Genomic DNA, 19,067 nt, shown 5'->3' on the forward strand with positions numbered 1-19,067 from the left:
GTTTCTTTTCTATCTCTTCTGAGTAGCGGAGTAACGCTACTCTTTGATACATATAAAAAAGTACATTTTTCTCTGCGGTGTATACGAAAGAATAAGTTTTTACGCTTCTCTGCGATGCATATAGAAGAGTAATTTGTTACGCATCTAAGCGACTCGTCGATAAACGGACAAATTCTCAGAACGAAAGCATCGTCTGCGACTCTCAGACGCGCTCTTCCGTGATTAAATTGCTCAGCATTACGATTCGCAGAAAATTCTTTCGCGATTGAAAATGTTTGCTGGGACGAAATATAATAGAAATGTTCTGCGATTTGAGCTGCAAAGTTATAAGCACAATTAACAACTATAGCAGCTAAGAGAAGAAAATTGATTGAGTTTTCTTAGACAATTATATTCAATTGTTTTTGCTAAAACTTTAATCTTTAAAAAATATAAATTGAAACGTAATAAATAATATTAATTTTTGATATAAAGATATTTGATAAATTTATATATATTATTTGATATTTCACAAATTATGTTAGGGTGTGCGCGGCACACCTCCTCGCCATAGATCAGTCATCAGTGAAGAATACATATATTGTTTATTACTTGTCACACTTTTGAATCCTTTTAAAAAAAATATTTTTTTAATATTCTTTTACTTAATTTATCCAACAATAAATTTTTAAGAGTTAATAAACAAAAAATATAATAAATATTTTAATAAAATAGTTTTTGCTTAAAACTTCCAAAAATTTTTGTATGAAGCGGGTAGCTGTTGACTTTACAAACATGAAATTTTTAGTAATCCAAACAGCGGACCTGCACAATTTAAATAAAATTTTGTTTTTGTTGGATAGCGCACCCGGTAACACGTCAATGAAAACCATTGCAAAATTAAATGAATTACGATGCGAATTGCTTCCTCACCCACCTTATTCTCCAGATTTGACTCCCAATGACTATTACTTCTTTCCAAACATGAAAAGATAGCTCTAGGGAAACAGATTTACATCAAAAGATAAAGTGAAATGTGAAACTGAGGTGTGTTTTGAAGGACTTGATTAATCGTATTATTTAAAAGGTACTCAGATGTAGAAAGATAATTAGACTCGTTGTGTCGAGCTAAAAGGGGACTATATTCAAGCATAAAGCATAGTTTTCCAGAAAAAGAAATTTTTATTATTTGGGCCAGGTGTTTATGTATATATATTTTTCGCAATTTTACTATTTAACATATATACTCTTATACTCAAATGTCATTTAAAATAAGTGTAATCTTATTAATGCCTTCATCTAAAGCGTGTTCTAAAAACTTTTCTGGAAAGCGATCCATTTCGGGCGTTACTTTTTCTTTGCAATGCTATAAGATCTGTACTACTTCGAGGTAACTACTACCTGAATCACCTTGATTTTTATTTGTCTAAATTATTGTTTAAATAAGTCGTTTTGAATAGCTAAAACCAATTGTATTTTCTGTTATACCTAAAAGTTTATAAAAGTACGTTTGCATTTCGTTGCGCCGACTTATGTGGTTTTCGATTGGTAAATCGGAGCCAAAATGTATAACACTCGAGATAAATTTATAACAAACCAATGCAATTTCCATTTTTGATTGTTAAATCTGTATAACACTCAAGATTAATGTATAATACTTGAGATTAATTTATAACAATCTGGATTTTTTGCCAGAGTAGCAAGATTACCCTGAAATTAACAGCTGTTTTATATGATTTGATACGAAAAAAAGCAGAGTTGATAATTTTGTTGTAAATGTGAGAAAGAAGTTGGTGTGAATATTAAAATTCAATTTGTTTATTTATGCAATTTGTAAAAATAATTTATGCAGTTTAGAGAAAATTTATGAGTCAGTCGTTTAACTGAAGAAAAAATAATTGATCAGTTCGGAAAATCTTCGCATTATAAACATAAAATACGTGCTGGCGGAAAGATGAGAAACAGTTCTGAAACGCATGTCTTATATTTTTGTGGTGTGTTAATAACTCTTACATACAACTCAACTTGCAGGTTTGCGGGCAAAAAAACCACTCACAGAGAAGTAGCCAATTTATTCTATGTAGCACCTTCAAGTGTACCTAAACATATATCTTGCGAATCGGATTTTTTACTCGATATATCAACCAAAGTTATAAGAATTCCAAGCGGTGATGAAACAGATAGCAACGCTCAACAATTTTTTCAAGTAAGATCTTTCAATACATTAGAGAGTTCATATACTACAAATATTTTATAGATTGCAGGATTTCAAAATGTATTAGGGTGCATTGATGGTACGTACATTTATGTTAGAAAACCAGCCAATAGAATACGCTCTATGTACATCAATAGACACGGCTTATTTTCTATAACATTACAAGGTATTTGTGATGCTAAGAAAAGATTTTTAGATGTATTCCTTGGATCACCTAGTAAAATCCATGATGGTCGAATATACAAAATGTCACCAGTATCTAAGGAACTTTCTTTTGTATGTGTTGACGATGCATATTGGACGCATATTGGACGATGCAGCATATCCTTTGAAAGAATATTTCTTATCTCCGTATAAGGATTATGGAGACCTGTCCCAACAACAAAAAACATTTAATAAAAAACATAGTCAAACTCATGTTACTACGAGTATTGAAAATTCTTTCGCATTGCTGAAGCAAGGATGGCGACAAGTCATTAGAATTTTTTTTCTGTAGAAAGAATGTGTAAAGTGGCCCTTAGACATCAACGCGCGTTGACAAACGCACGAAGTCTTCTCTTGCCATTACACATTAAATTTACCAACAATATTTTAAACACGCCTCCACCAAACAATGCAAAATTTGTTCACTCATCAGTATTAAAGCAATCGCTGAAGTGTCAACAGCGGCTGCTATGCGTAATTTCCTTACGAAAAATGATGTTTTACATTTAATTTACCATATAATTTTAATTTATATATTTATTTTTATGATCTCAATTTATATATTTATTTTTATATATATTATATTTTATATAATTTAATTTTTTTTTTTGGTATATTTTAAAAACAAATTTGCACAATGCAATTAATATTTAAAACAAAATTTTTATTGTAATTTAATGTTTGGTTATATTTTTTTAGCCCAAGGTTATTAATATTTTAATTCTTCTTAATAACATGTTTTGGAAATTAAAAAATTTTACCTAGGTAGAAAATACAAATACTTAAAAGATACAATTCATTCATATTTGCAAAGCATCGCATGCTAACGACAAATCATGCGTGCATTTAAACGATGTTTACGCTTCTACTTCTCAAAATAAATAAAATTTTGCATGCCGACCAAATCCGACTGTACATATATGCAAAAACACAATCGTGGTTGAAGAAATATCAAAATTTTTTGATTTTCGTCAACGCATTTTTTAAAATTTCAAATGTTACTATTACACAAACAAATTTCGCATTTCACAAAGTAGGAGAAAAGTAGGAGAAAAAATTCTCATGTGAAAGAGATTTTTTAGTATAGTTGTTGTTTTATCTGGGGCGTGTTTTAAAAATTGTTAAAAAATTGTTTGTGTAATGGCAAGCGCGCGTTGACAACGAACGTTGCTGTGTAATGGGCCCTTAAGTTTGTGCTCGGCTGCTGCGTACTTCATAATCTTTGCATTGAGGAAAAGGATGGATAGAAAATGTTAATTGTGCAGAGATAGTTAGAAGAAAACTTCGTGACGAAATTTCAAGTGAGCAGTTGGGTCTTTCAGAGACTGTTTTACAGCACATGGGCAAATTGAAACGCAATAGAATAGCTAAAACATTTTAGAAAAATATTTAAAATTTATATTTTATAAATTTATTAAAAAAATTTACCTTTACAGTTACAAATATAAAAATTATACATCAATTCTATTTTTCAAGAATATTTTTTAAAATTTCCGTTGTTTGCTGGTGTCTGTGTTGCTTAATTTCCTCTATTTCTTGCTGCAGTTTCATTTTCTTTTCTTGCAAATCAAAATACTTATCAAAATATTTCTCTTGCTCCGTTTTTCTTTTCGTAGTGCGTGAAGTTAATGGAATAGGAGACGATTATAAGGAACTTAAAGTAGACATTTCTGTGGTGTGTCGTGAAATGGCAAATTTTCGGAAAACTCTACCAGGCACAGTTCCTACTTCAGGGCACAGTCACCTTGAGCTATAATTTTGTGCCATTTCGTCATGATACGGCGTTTCTATAATTGTAGCTCCGCTTGTAAAATTGTTTTCTATCGCCATTATTGTCCTACGAGATGCTCTTATAGCGACTTTCCACTTAAGTGCAGTATAAACGCCTGTGAATTTCATCCATAGCTTGTAACCAATACTTTACCACATTGCTTTTTTGTTTTTAAATTTTTTAGTTCCGATATTTTTTTAGGTCCAATATGTCGCTGCGACTGAGCTTGACTGAAGATATTTTCAGCATCATCTAAAATTCATATTAAATTTGTACTATAACAGCAATTATATGATTCATTTTAATTTATTTACCAAAAGTATCAATAACGTATACAATTTCGTCATCCGTTTCTATTGAATTGTTATTTGTATTCGACTTATTAAAGCTTGCTAACACTACTTCAAAAATGTTCAATTGGGCAACAAAATTTTATATATCCAGAGTAAATCTAGATTGAATCCAGAGTAACCAATCGAAAACGCCATTAGTGAAGTTTTTGCCATTTTCCTTACGTAAATTATTCAAAAAGCTTTTAGAGTCTTTTATTTCTAACGTATTCTTAGAAATTTTTGGGTATATTATATACGTATTTGCTCCCGTCGGGAACTGGACTACTTTTTCTTGCCTTATCCAGACGAATTTTCCTTTGCAATTCATCAAACCAAACATTATTCCGTTTGCTTTTTGTTGGACCTTGCTGAAATGGATTACTGCTTCTTTTTATGCTTTTATGATTGTTGCTATCATTTCATTAACTGGTCGCTCATACAGTATGTGACTGTTTACTATTTGACTAAGGCTATTCTGATATAGATTTAAATATTGTTTTCTCCATTTAAGTTTTGGTTGTTATTTATGGGAATGGATTTGATTGTTATTTCTACAAGTGAATTGGTCAGAGTATATTTTCTCTTGTATAACAATTTTCTGTATAACATTTTAGAATAAATACTTTTTAAAACAATAATTAATTGTTGAAGTTGCTGCACCACTCCTATATGTAATTTCATCTACAAATCACCTTTTATTCTGTAATTTATTACTACGAACCTTAGTAAACTAAGCAACTCTATCAATTTTTCGCCATTCCTATCAAGAAAGGTAGGAAAGATCTCGATCTTTTGCGTTTCGGTGTAACTGTGTGTTTCCCCGACATAAATAAGAAAGAAATTTAGTAGCTTTTACATTTAGGACTCTTACATCTATAACCATTACACTTACATTTTTTATTTTATATAACGCTTCTTTGATCGTTGAAATCAGCTTTCTAACTATTTTGATTTAAATATATTGGTATAATGTAATCATTTTAATCTTCTATTCTTGACTCCACCACTTCATCAAATTGAGCTGTTACTTTATTGTACAAATCCGCTTTTAATACCACAGAGGATACTAAAACTGGAATGCTCTCTGCTGTCTAGTTGCCGATATAAATATAAATGACCAAAACACAAAACTGTTAAATATGACTCCACAACTGGAATAGAAAAAGTAGAAATTTAAACTCAAAGTGCTATAGAACAACATCAACAACAGCAATTCAAAAGAAACATATGCGGACAAGCTCGCCGGGGAAACCGACTTTATTATCAAGAAAAAAGATCAAATAAAGAGCTAAAAGCGCAATACTTATAACATCTAACTCTCTGGTATCTTACAAAATTGATAATGATAACAAAATAATCGCCCGCCACCATTTATTACAAATGGTATAAAATATTTAAAAATTACACATTTCAAATTGAAAGATGTTAGCAAGCTAGAATTTTTCATTAACTTACTAAATAACTAAATATATGTGACTTAGGTGATGGTCACTTAACTACAAAGTTTTTATCTTATGAGAATATTTCCTGGTTCTATTATGAAGATGAATACGCCAGATCAATCAGAGTAATAGTGCAAAATTTTTACCCTTTCAGCGAATATTAAATAGTATAAAAAAAATTGAACTAGTAAAACTTCAAAACACGTCTGTGAGAATTGACAATCACACTTACACGTTAAGAAAATTGCCGGGTAAGCATACCACTACAGATTGTTTGAAAACAGTCAGCGACCAAGCTACATGGTGCAATTGAAGCTTCATTCAGTAAATTACCGTGGATGTGTTGTAGCAACTAAATTCTTTAACACTGAATAAAATACTAAAAAAATTTAATGAAATATAAAAGATGTAAATAAACAACAAAATAATTTAGGAGACCTACATATATCAAAGAAAGGCGATATTAATACTCAATTCACAAAAAATTCACACACAACTTCTAAAAACTATATTTTATATCACGCAATACACATTGAAAACAAACAAGCAGTGTTACTGTTTTTATAACAAACACCTTATATCAAATTACATAGACGATCAGTTAAGTCAAAGTGATTCAAATTCAAGCACCATCTCGATTGAAACTTTTCAATACGCACTGATTCTTACAGCACTGTATAGTCCACCAAGACTTTAATTAAGGCAAGATGTCTTTTTGTTTTTTCAAATATATACTAAAAATTCTCTCAGTATAGAGGAATAATTATATCTCACGCTTGGCCACTCTGCAGCAGTTCGAACAGTTCCCGAAAGTCTAAAATTAATCCAAAAACTACAAAGATTAGAAGGTAAACTGACAACTCTTTCACTTAAATTAAATAAGCGTTCCACTCCTGTCTAATATTTTTACAACTTGGTGATGAAGTGTTACAATTGACCTAAAATATTTAAATATTATATTCCAGTATCGAAAATGCAAACACGTCTTGAGAAAGTAATCTTATTTGATGTTTATCTTAGTGAACCATACGTAGGATCCGATTAAATTAAAACTTCTTCAGATTGGACAGAACATGAAATTGATATTACACTTGTTAAATGTTTACAATCAAATCAAGTCGCCAGGACTTGATCTAATAACGACATAGATGTTATGTTAATTACCTAACAAAAGTATTACACTTGTATCAAATATGATTAATTCGTGCTTTAAACTTCAATAGGTGTTAATATACTGTAAAAAGCACAGGATAATATGATTACCAAGACTGATAACCAGGAACTGAAGTATCATCATGCATCATTAAAGTTTTCTAAAAACTATTGCAATTCCTTCTCATTAAGTTGCATTTCATTAGATGCACCCAACAATTGACCAAGTTCGCGGAGTGGTTAACACAATTGAATCCGTAAAGGAAACAAAGAAATATGCTGCTGGATGTGTTGACTCATTCGTCAAGATATGGCACATGAGACTAAGAAAACAGTTAAGAAGTTTGTTACCAAAACAATACTGTGACATATTGTTTTGCATTGGGAAGATCATTTTGTTTAGAATGAGACATAACAAGGTTATTTTGATTTCAGAAGAATGAGCGCTGGTTTACCATAAGATGATGTCCTCAACCAAATTTTGTATTGAATAAATGTATATATATGTATACCAGTATCATTGCATCACTCGCTAATGATACCGTTTTCTTCACAGTGGAAAAAACAATCTATGCGGCAACGAGTAAGTTGCATTAGCCAGTTGAGTCTGTAATAGTGTGGACAGAAAAATGGTGCACTAAGCTGATTAATTCATATTCAGAAATATAACTTATAAGCCTATATACATCAACGATACACATATTCCATTTGTAAATGAAAAAAAATAATTTGGTATAACGCTCATACTTATCAATACAGGACGAGTTAAAACGGATTTAAGACTAAAAAGCATTATGGCTATAATTAAGCGGTTTCACAACAAAATATAACTGTAAATTAGTGCTCTATATTGAGAAGCTGTGACCCTAGTGATCCACATGTTCCAACCCCTAGCAATGTAGCGAAAGAATTAATCAAAAAACATAAACAGCGACTTTCACATCATCTTAACGTTGAAGCATCTGTATTATTCTAGGGATACGCTTAACGGCGACGGCTAAAAAGTTGAACTATGCTTGACCTCAAGGGAAACTGACGACTATTGTTATTTTTTCTTTTAATTTACCTAAGGAAATTGTAATTTTATGAACAAACCTGTTAATATAAAAATTTGTCATTTAGTACAACCAGTAATTGTTAAAATAATTTAATGATAAAACTTTTTATATGAGCAAAGAAATTATGTTTAATCAATTAATTTTAGCGTATTTTTAATTAAACAACAATAAAATACTTATTGTGTTATTATTCAAATGTCTCTTAGTAGTGATTGATTGACTATAGGTGGTCCTAAAGCTCTAACATAATATAACATTTCTAATAACATCCCCGGTTATTTATCTTTTCTTTTATTAATGTAGATGTAAGGTTATTTTAAGCATATTTGAGCTGCATTGTTTATTAAAGCAAAAGGGTTGCAATCCTTTATACAATATTGCACTAAAAATGTTGTATTAGTGATAATTATCGCTAACATCTTAGAATTTTTGTCAATAGAACTGGAAATAGTTACAGCTAAGATTAATGTCGAGTCCCGAACCGTAACTGCAATATCTTATGTTCCTTATATTCAATTTTATAGTTAATTTGCTTAATATATATATTATACTTAAGTCAGTGAGCTATGGAAATAGGCATTGAGGAGGTGAAACTGTTTTTCAAGCAAATAAAAATGTATGGAGATTAGTCTTTATATTTTCAACATTTTCTTTTTGATATTTTATAGTTGCGATTTTGGTGAGAATGATATCAATAAGATCAGGTAGTTTCTTACGTCCTTAGGCTAAAAATTGGGCTGACCAGGTGAAGTCATATTAAGTTTGTAACTTTTATTTAAGAATGCGGAAAATAGTTGTTTGATTTATTAGAAAGAAATAATTTAATTTTATATTGTAATATATGATGTGTTATTAAATTTATGGCAAAATATATTTTATTCTCTACAACCACAATCAGTGATTCAACGCGGCTGTAGGTGTCAGTTTAAGTATAGGACAATACAACTGTAATACCGTGTAATTATTGTTTACTATAGTAAAGTTAATTAATAGTAAAGTAAAGTTAATAAGTAGTTAATTTCATATTTATACACTATTAATTTAATTCTTATGCTTAAATATTTTTTTATTATTAGTTTCTAATTAGTATTTAAAATTATTGATAACTAGTTCAGGTACCTATATAGTTCAGGTGTCTAATATATTAATTTTTATAATAATATTAAACTTAAATAATTATTCTTATTAGGTTGTAGATTTATACAAAATTACCTATATACTAATATTAACAGAGCAATTCTGGCAAAGATCGTTAAATAGATCGAAGGCTTATTTGAAGAATTTTTTCTATTCTTCAAATAGCAAAAGTCAAAATTTCCATCAATACTTTTTGTAAAATTTCAAATGTTGCTATTACGTAAACAAATTTCGCATTTCACAAAAAAGTGTGAGAAAAAATTCTGATGCGTATATATATACACTCTTAAACAACTCTTTGTTATTTTTTATGCTGGGACGTGTTCAAAATAATTTCGATTTGTTTGATGTGTAATAGTAAGCGACGACACAAATTCTTGACAAACATTTTTGATGTGTAATACGCGCTTAATAATCAATTGAATTTTAATACAAATGTGATGAAAAGACGCAAGAGTTATATTTTATAATTACATATTATTATTTATATATAAGTAATAATTTTCTGAATTTAATTTATGTCATGAAAGAAGTGGTAGCAGCTATTGCTTTATTAAGTACAACAATGACTAAAAAAAATTAATTTGATTTAAAATTATAGCTTAAATATACACCTATGTAGGAGATGGCAACTTCAAGTGTCACCTCCAAAAGATAACTCTTGCTGAGGAAGACACTTGCAGACTATGTCTAGAAGAAAAGGAGACAGCGGTGCATATATTGTGCCAATGTCCAGCACTGGCAAGTAGGAGGAAGACTGTCTTGGGACACCATTGGGTTGGTGACGACTTGGCAGGAAACCTCAAGCTAAATGAACTGCTTGCATTAACAAAAGATGTAGTTATGCGAACGGAAGCCACTCCAGCTTTAACTCAATAACAACATCCGAGAAACGAAGGACGAAAAAGGACCCAAGTCGTTTCGTGGTCTACTTCGACTAATCCTTCACTTCAGTGGGGCCACTTGTTGGACAGTGCGCTGTCCCAACGTCCCACCATATATATACCTATGTACATATAAATAAATAAATAGATCAGCGTTAAATAAATATTAATACATACCAAAATTTGAATATATATAATATATATATATATATTACACATAAATATTTACGCCAGTATATAAATATATATATTAAATTTATATATATAATATATATAAATTATATAAATGCATATATAATTTATATAAAAATTTGCTCTTTGTTGTTTGTTTTTTTGTTGCAAGGTGCTGTTTTTTGCCACACTTAAAAGCTGCCGAAAGCACCTATTATTAATGTTTTAGCGCATTTTTAATGAAACAGCGTGAATACAAGTATGCCTACTCTATCTAAAAATCATTTATTTAATCGAGGAATCATGCATTAGAATTCAGTACTAAGGGATGCTTCAATTATGCAACGAGTATGAAACGAAAATGTGATCTTTTAACCATAAAGCCTTATTCGAGCATTAAAATGCTGAGTACGATATATGAAAGAATATGGAAAAAGTTGAATACTTTATGAAAGACACGAAATTAGAGGATAGTTTAATAAGAGATATTTTACGAGAAACGAGATATTGTTAAAGGAGATTTAAAGTTCTCTCCCAACAGTAACAGTTCTAATTTCCTGATATCGGGACTTATCAATAACATTCAACACCGTCATTAGAATTTTGTCAAGGTACAGCTATTAAACCATCAATATAACAAACTGAGTGATTAGGAGTTCAATTTCTGTGCAGTTATCTGCAAACGAGAATTATGTATTGAAACTCGAGCTCTTACCTCTAGTAAGACATTTGTAAGAAGGCTATAAATTTGAGAAGCATAAAATTAGAACATTCGTTCTCAGTTTGTATAGAGACATACCGCAATATGTTTTAAATTTGCGGAAGAACACAAATTATATTCTATTATATTGAAATTACCTTTATTTATCATTTGTTTTTATATATGTAGGAATCAATTTGGCAGAAAGAAAAATAATATGCAATTTAAAACTAGGACATATTTGGAAGCAAAATAGCTAAACCCAGTACTTGCGGAAACATCAGAGTCCCTATACAAATTATTTTTTGGATTATCATATTTGATTTATGAACTCAAAATACTTTAGAATTGAAATGTTTTAATGGAATGAAAATCGAAAAGTTGAAACTTGTAATCAGTGTTATATACGTATGATACTTTTCATTTTCTTAACTTTAACTATAAATTACTCAAAATCTGATCATGAATAAACTTATATATAATTTAAAAAAATCATAAAAAAATCTTTATTGGTTCAAAAGTTACAGGATTTTGAACACTGCAATGATCTTTAACTATTGTGCGGAGGTAAAATTTTTCAGAAAATCAATGTATAAAACACATTTAATAAAAAACTAATCTCTAAAATAAAAAACGTTATTTGATTTCATATAGTAACAACAATTAATAGGCTGTGCAAATGCCTTTATATCAGACTATACCTATTAATTCCCGAATTCCAAGTTTACGTATTATTGGCCTAAAACCTCTGGAAAAATTCAAAAATTCAGACATAAAGAGCTGTGCACAATTTTAAAACATTCATTCAATTTGAAACATTTTAGAAGGGATTAATATGCGTTTGATGCCCTAATGTAATATGCCTAATAGAATAATTCAAAGCGTTTCTTTTACATACAATATTGCAGTACAAACTGCATGGAATTGGTACATTGCGGTTCTTTATAGAATACATTCACAATGCCCGACAATATAAAGAAAACGAAAAGTTTGAGTAGAATTATTGGTCCGTTGAGCCCGTGCCGTAATTGTTTCGTTGTGCACTTGTTTGGTCAAAAACGCACAAACAAAAGACCTTTGCTTTAGAAAAGAATGCTAAATCAAGGGGATGGCCGTTATGTCATTCATAACAAAGGCAGCCATTATGTTTTGATTTGCATTTATTTATTTGCATTCCTTTATTCACAAACAAAAACTCAAAAGATCTTTTATGCTATGTGCTTGCTTCACTACTATGCATGCGAACAGTGTTCCATGCAGACCATTTGTGCTGTGCCTCTCTTTTTAGTTTCCTAAATTACTTATTATAATATTCTTTCCGGTATTATGTTTTTGCAGTTTTGTGTCGTTTTAATTCAAAGTATTATTTTATTTGAACTTTTGTTTATTGTTTTTCAAACCGTTTTCATTTATAATGATGTGTTTCTTAAGCATAACATATGTATATATATAATATACATATATATATTTCAATTGTAATCGCTTATTTTAAAACTGATATACTAAATGGTTATTCTAATTTATTCAACCTAATTTATTGAGACAACCTAACTGAGAAGCAGCTCGCTGCGAAGGGCTGATATTTGAATATATGTACAGAGTTTTTAGTCAGTTATTTTTTTAAAACTCATTTTAGCTTCTATTTTCATTCTGTGTGTAAGCTTTGGTTGAAGATGATTTTTTGTAATATTTTCAATTAAATATCAGCACCACAATTTCTGTTTATATTTTTTTGTTTACACTCGTTCTTGACTTAATAGTTCTTTGTTTAGCATCATCAAGCGTTTAACTTAGTCTCATATTTATTGTCGTCAATTTAACACGTCGTTTGCCTCAGACAACCCGACTTCACTCTCTTTGTAGTCTCTTCAAGATTTCATATATTTGATGACATTAGATGTTCTTTGTGTGAGTCCATTTTTTTTCTTTATAACTAATGACGTCAAATTTTTTGAAAAATGTTTAAATGTTTCAAGTAGTTTGGATACTTGAAAAGTGATAATCTATGTTATTGACGTGGTTACAAATAGCTTCTTTCTGTTTTTTTTTTTTTAATTTTATTAAACAGGATTTATTTTCTAGTTTAAGTTTAAGGACTTCTTCTTTGCCTGCTGCCGTAATTGTGTTCACTTTTTAACTTGTTGTTCACTTCTTCTTTAAAATATATTCGTATATCGTGATTCAATCCATTATGAAATGTTAAGGATTCCCAAACACCTCGGTTTGCTGGCCCAGGGTAAATTTTTATATACTTAGTACAGGCGTCTATTACCACGAATTAGTTTTGTAATTCCGATAGAGTTTATGGTTCCGAAAGCTCAGATGAAAAGTTGTACAGAGAGACAACAGGCCTTTCAATAGGCGAGACAAATACTTCTCTATTTCCTTGTATTGTTGTACTGAGAGCATACAATTAATGCTATTTGCTGTCACTGCATTGATATGCTGTTTTAAGTTCGGGATGAGATATTCTTTCACAATTACCGTTTGGACTTTTCGCACATTTCAGTGTCTTTGCTCATGAAATTTGGTGATTATTTTTTTCCTCATTGTCGAATTTGTAGAGTACTTCGCTCCGCATCTCATAATCTTCATATGCTTTTTTTCATAATTTTGCACATTATTTTGCCCCACAGGTGTACAAGTATACCTTGTACTGAAATTCTTCAACTTGCATTGGTCAATTGGTCACGCTTCTATTTAAAGACCTCTTAGACATTGTTTGTTAAAAACCTTTACAATCTATATACAAAAATATTAAAACAAGTACAATTGTAACTGTAAGGACTTCTAAATCGAAACTTGAATATTTTTTGTGATGAATTTGTTAAGCAAATATTTGAATACCATGGTGGTGATATTTTTCTATATAATATAAGCGCTTCATAGCTCTATATAACGATATTGGATAATCAGAATTTAAAAAATTTAAATCTGGTTTATTGTATGAGCTCTTTTTTTAGTGAAGTAGCCGCCTTTTAACTGGTTCATTGTGAAACCAGTTAATTCTTTGACATATTCCTTTACAAATTAATAAAAATAGTATACTAATCCTAGTTACTAGTTAATCCATGCAAGTGTTTGAATGTCGGTAAATTTGGTTTTCAAAAACTTGCTTCGTAATGTTGGTCAAAACAGTTATGCTCAGTAATATTTGTCTGAATTCGCGTTTCTTACGAGCAAAAGTATGGATATGTAGAATATCCATACACAAAATATGACGTTTTATATTTAGGCATAAACAAAAAGTATCCGAATGATAATTAAATCACGAAAATGACAATTATCATATGATTCTTTGTATAGAATGCTCTTTGGTCATGATCAAAAAGAGCGCAAAATTGCTTAGACCATTTGCCAGTATGTTAAACAGACCTTTAACTATTTGTGTAATATGACCATCTGAGGGTTGTATTGAGCCACGTTTTGTTTAAAATCTCAAAAACATTATAATAACGGCATTTTTTTCTTTCAGAGTAGCAAAAATACACTTACAACTTATGAAAGAAAACATGTGAAGCAACAACAGTGTTTTTAAAATCTTCAGAGTTAGATTTTTCTCACAAAAATTTTTACGTCTTAAATTTTAGTGCAGCTAAAACTAAACGAACTGATCCAAAAATCAGTTTATTGTGAATATTCACTGAAAATATGTTGCAAAATTCCAGTCATTCGTTACAATCATATGAGCATGTCATGTTCTAATAAATTCAAATATATAAATGAATAAATTAAGTTAAATATATTTATTTTGTTTTCTTTTATTTAAAAAAATTTTTTTAAAGTTTACAATATTAATAATTTATATTGTACAAAACACAATAAAAACAAATGTCACAAAAAAAAAAACAATTAAACATAACTTAAGGCTGATGCCAATTTCTTTCAACCAGACTTAACGCTGTTTTTTTACCACTCTTAAAGAGAAAATTACAGCTAATACTGTTTTTATGTTATAAGGGATTTTGCACAATTCGTACTTTTTATGTGGCGTAACAAATTATGTATACTTCATTAATACTTTGTCAATATCAACGTGAAAAAACGGTTAGACAAGTCTAGCACAATAACTTTTTTAATGTTCGACAAACGATATCACACAAAGCTATTGCTCTAGGTTTTATATGCATAGTGCATTTACAGAATTCGATAAGCTCTACTGAACGATGTCATTTTTTATCCATTCTTGAACTTGAGTCTGTAATATTATATTTCTGTTTGTATTAGTCCTTATGACCTCATGTGGTTTAATCCTTTCTTAATGTGATGTCAATTTTTATTCAAGATGTTTCTCATATTTCTGATAAATTCGATTTTGTTGGTTTCCCATTGCGTGGTTGTTGTAAAGACTCGCGGACGAATTTGCGAACTCGGTGTTTCGGATGTGAGAAAGCACCGGCAGTAGCGCAATCGTAGCAATCGTGTGAATGTTATTTGTATGTTCGGTAATGAAGATAGTGCTATGCCTTATAGTAGCGTGACATTATATATATTACTTAAATCATATAAAATAAAATAACTAGCAATAACTAACTTAATTTTATTTCTTATATTAAATAGAATTATTTATTAAATTTAATTAACCTATATAAAATTTAATTATTACAAATTTTGCAATATTTTAATTTATTTCAGTACAGTCATTCTTGAAATGTCTGCTGCAAAGCAAATCCTTTTTAGTAGTAAATAAAATTCCAAAAATTTTAAATTTTTATATCACATATTTCATTATAACGACAGTGCAATTATTCGAATATCTCTAGGTGATATTGACATTGCATCAAAATCTCTATTCGTGTTTCATGTTGAACTGTATCAAAGGCTTGCTTCAAAATCTATAAAACACCAAAATATGTCTTTGCTATAGTCTCTACATCTTTCCACCGGGACTCTAATTTCGTATACCAATTCTCTTGTACACATCCCTTTCCGAAATCCAAATTGAGTGTCACTCATCAGCTCTTTCAACTTTTGATAAATTCTGTCGTGTGTAATGCGAAGAAATGTCTTAAAAAATGCCTCATTAAACTGATTGTTCTGAAGTCTGTACAGATCAATCGTACCAATAGCAGTAATTTCTAATCCTATGCCTAAGCCTACAAAAAATACACTGTTCGCAGCACAAAGGCGCCATATTTAAATATATGGGAGTAAATTTCTAATACTGAGCCTTAACCTGAGAAGCAGTTTTGCTTAGTATTTCACTTTCGCAGACGTATCAAAGCCAACACTACACTTTGATTTCCCAAAAAATTTTTACTTACTGGTGGACGTTGTTAACAAGCGAATACTTGGTAGCCAAACAAAGTTACAGACGTTTTCATAGCATATTCTCTAGCATATTCTGATTTTCAACAGTGATAATAAATTTCAGCAACTACTATTCAAGGAACTGACATTACTACTTTCGTTCAATTCGTCGGGTACGACCAAAACAACTGTGCGACATCGCATCTACCTCAACGGATATCAACCCCAGTATGTTGCAGTAGGGTGGCTCAGAAAAACTAAAATGTGATTTTTAATGAGCGCACCCCCTAGGAATATGCCATTGACCAAAAAAATGATATTCCCAAAGTTTTGGAACAGTAGGATTAAAAATGACGTTGCGCCACTCGAGCAAAGTTGGGTTTTCAGTACAAAAAACAGAAATTTTTCAACTCAAGGTCATTTTTTATCTTTGTTACTTGTTTCAACAATTATTAATATATACTCATTTGATAGATAATTAAAATATCTTTTTAATAAGATACTGGTGAGCATAATCGGTTAAAAATTATGCTCAAAACACAATAATTAGTTGAGCGACTGTGCTCTGTTTTCTATTTCATAACTTTTAGCTGGCATGCACAATTACGTAATAGGTATATGCTACGATTTAGTTAATTATTTATAAAAAATTATAATTTCAAGAAAACTTTTTTTTTCAGTAATTAATATATTGTGTTTATTATGTTTTATAACATAAATCTGACTATGTGAAGGATAATTTTTATGATAATGTTCGACTACTTGCAGAACATATTGTTTTTCCTCTTCATACTTTGTCAAAATCGAATTATAATCCATCATAAGCCTAATTCCTCTTTCTATACAATAATTTATCATATGAAGTCTGGCACAGAATTCAAGTGCATCTCTATAATCTTGCGTCTCCATCCATGGCGAAGGATCGAAACTGATAAAACTATTAGATAGGCAAAAACGATTCAAAAAATTTGTTATTTCTTCGGTCACGAAATCAATAAGGTTCTTTGAGAAAAATAACTTCATTAGTGGGTTCCCACTATTTATCTAACCAGAGGTAGCTGAGAGCTTGGATCTATAACCGGTAACTCTACAGTTACTATCTATGCAGATGGCTCAAAGGTGGAAAGCGGTACGGGAGCAGGTATCTTCTCGAAAGATATGCAGATAAGACAGTGCTACCGAATCCCTGCTACTTACAGCGTCTTTCACGGCGAGATATATGCTATCGAAAAAGAGGTCAACATCAGACAATAAAGTACAATTCGTCCTTCGAATATCACGATTTTTGTAGATTGGCCGCACTGAAAGCAATTGAATCTAAATTCCAAGATAGTATTAAAATGTCGCGATTCACTGATGAGCATCAAACATCATAAGGTCTCTCTTTGCTGGACATAGTACATTTCGAATACTTGGACATAGCAATATTGAGGGGAATGTACTAGCAGATGAGATGGCCAGAAGAGGTTCTGAACTGCATACAGGAGAGGCCGACCTCTCAATACATACACCGATATGTAAACTGTATAGGATAATAAAGGAAATCAATACCGTGACTAACAATTTATAAACTAACCGCGAAGACTGTAAGGTCGCTAGAATCTTATGGCCTAAGTTGGACAAAAATAAAACGAAAAGCATTTTAGGCTACAGCAAACCTGCAGTTCGTGTGCTTTCTGGAGTACTAAAGGGGCACTGTCCATTGCGCCGATGCTCCAACGGTGGCGAGTTCCAACAAGTGGTTTATGCAGGAGTTGCTAAGATGAAGAGGAGGTAAAATCTATCAACCACTTCCTGCGTCTCTGTCAAGGACTTCAAACAAGTATACTTTAACGTCTTGGGGATCCTTATTTTACTGGCTTGGAAGAGATAACGAAAACAAACTTATCGGATCTCCTCAACTTCATCTGGAAAGCCAAATGGATTAACAAGGATAACAAAGATTAGCAACTCGAATCTCCTGGTCAAATTTTTTGAGGGCATCCCAATGGGCAATATATGTCTCCGAGTAGAAGTGCTGACAACCGTCAGCACGTGCCTTCCGAACATAACCTTACCTAGTATGGGTTAAAATTTTTACACATATGCTCACCATAAAAATGTGTATATCTCGTACAAATCATCCGAGTTATATGAAAATTGATCTCTTAAAATAAACATTTTTAGTAAGTACATGATTTTCGTCATCCATCGAGAATCTTAGATGGCACCTGGGCGCCATACCTACAACTACAAAATATGTGTAGCGTAGCGATCCGAAACCTTGCATTTGTCAAGGGCGGAACCTAAACTAGGAGTGATAAAATGAATCGTTCTGTCTGGGTTATCCCAATTTTTTTTGAACTGTAACTAAAGATTCAGCTTTCATTTTGAGACAATTTCTTCATCGAATTTATTCCAATTAAAATCAATGGAATTTTTAGCCGCTCTTGCTTCGTTTGCTCAAAAAAGATTATAAACTTCAGTTATACTCCCTGTACGACAATTTTCTCTTTGCTTACGAAAAAATTCTTGTTTTGACTACATTTTCAATTGTACTTAAATATCTATATAAATTATTAAGTAGAAATGTATTATTTTTATTTTTTATTTAAAAAAATTGTGCATGCCAGCTAAAAGTTATGAAATAGAAAACAGAGCACAGTCGCTCAACTAATTATTGTGTTTTGCGCATAATTTTTAACCGATTTTGCTCATCAGTACCTTATTAAAAAGATATTTTAATTATCTATCAAATGAGTATATATTAATAATTGTTGAAACAAGTAATAA

General features: G+C 30.7%; 1 protein-coding gene and 1 pseudogene across 1 annotated transcript in view; both read left to right on the forward strand.

Moving 5' to 3' along the window:
• Positions 1-19,067, forward strand: part of LOC119675322 — a 61,713-nt gene that overhangs the window by 17,484 nt on the left and 25,162 nt on the right. The window lies entirely within an intron of this gene.
• LOC119675321 lies at positions 1,934-3,747 on the forward strand (annotated as a pseudogene).

Source organism: Teleopsis dalmanni, chromosome 2, assembly GCF_002237135.1.
Source record: "Teleopsis dalmanni isolate 2A chromosome 2, ASM223713v2, whole genome shotgun sequence".
Classification (NCBI taxonomy): Eukaryota; Metazoa; Arthropoda; class Insecta; order Diptera; family Diopsidae; genus Teleopsis; species Teleopsis dalmanni.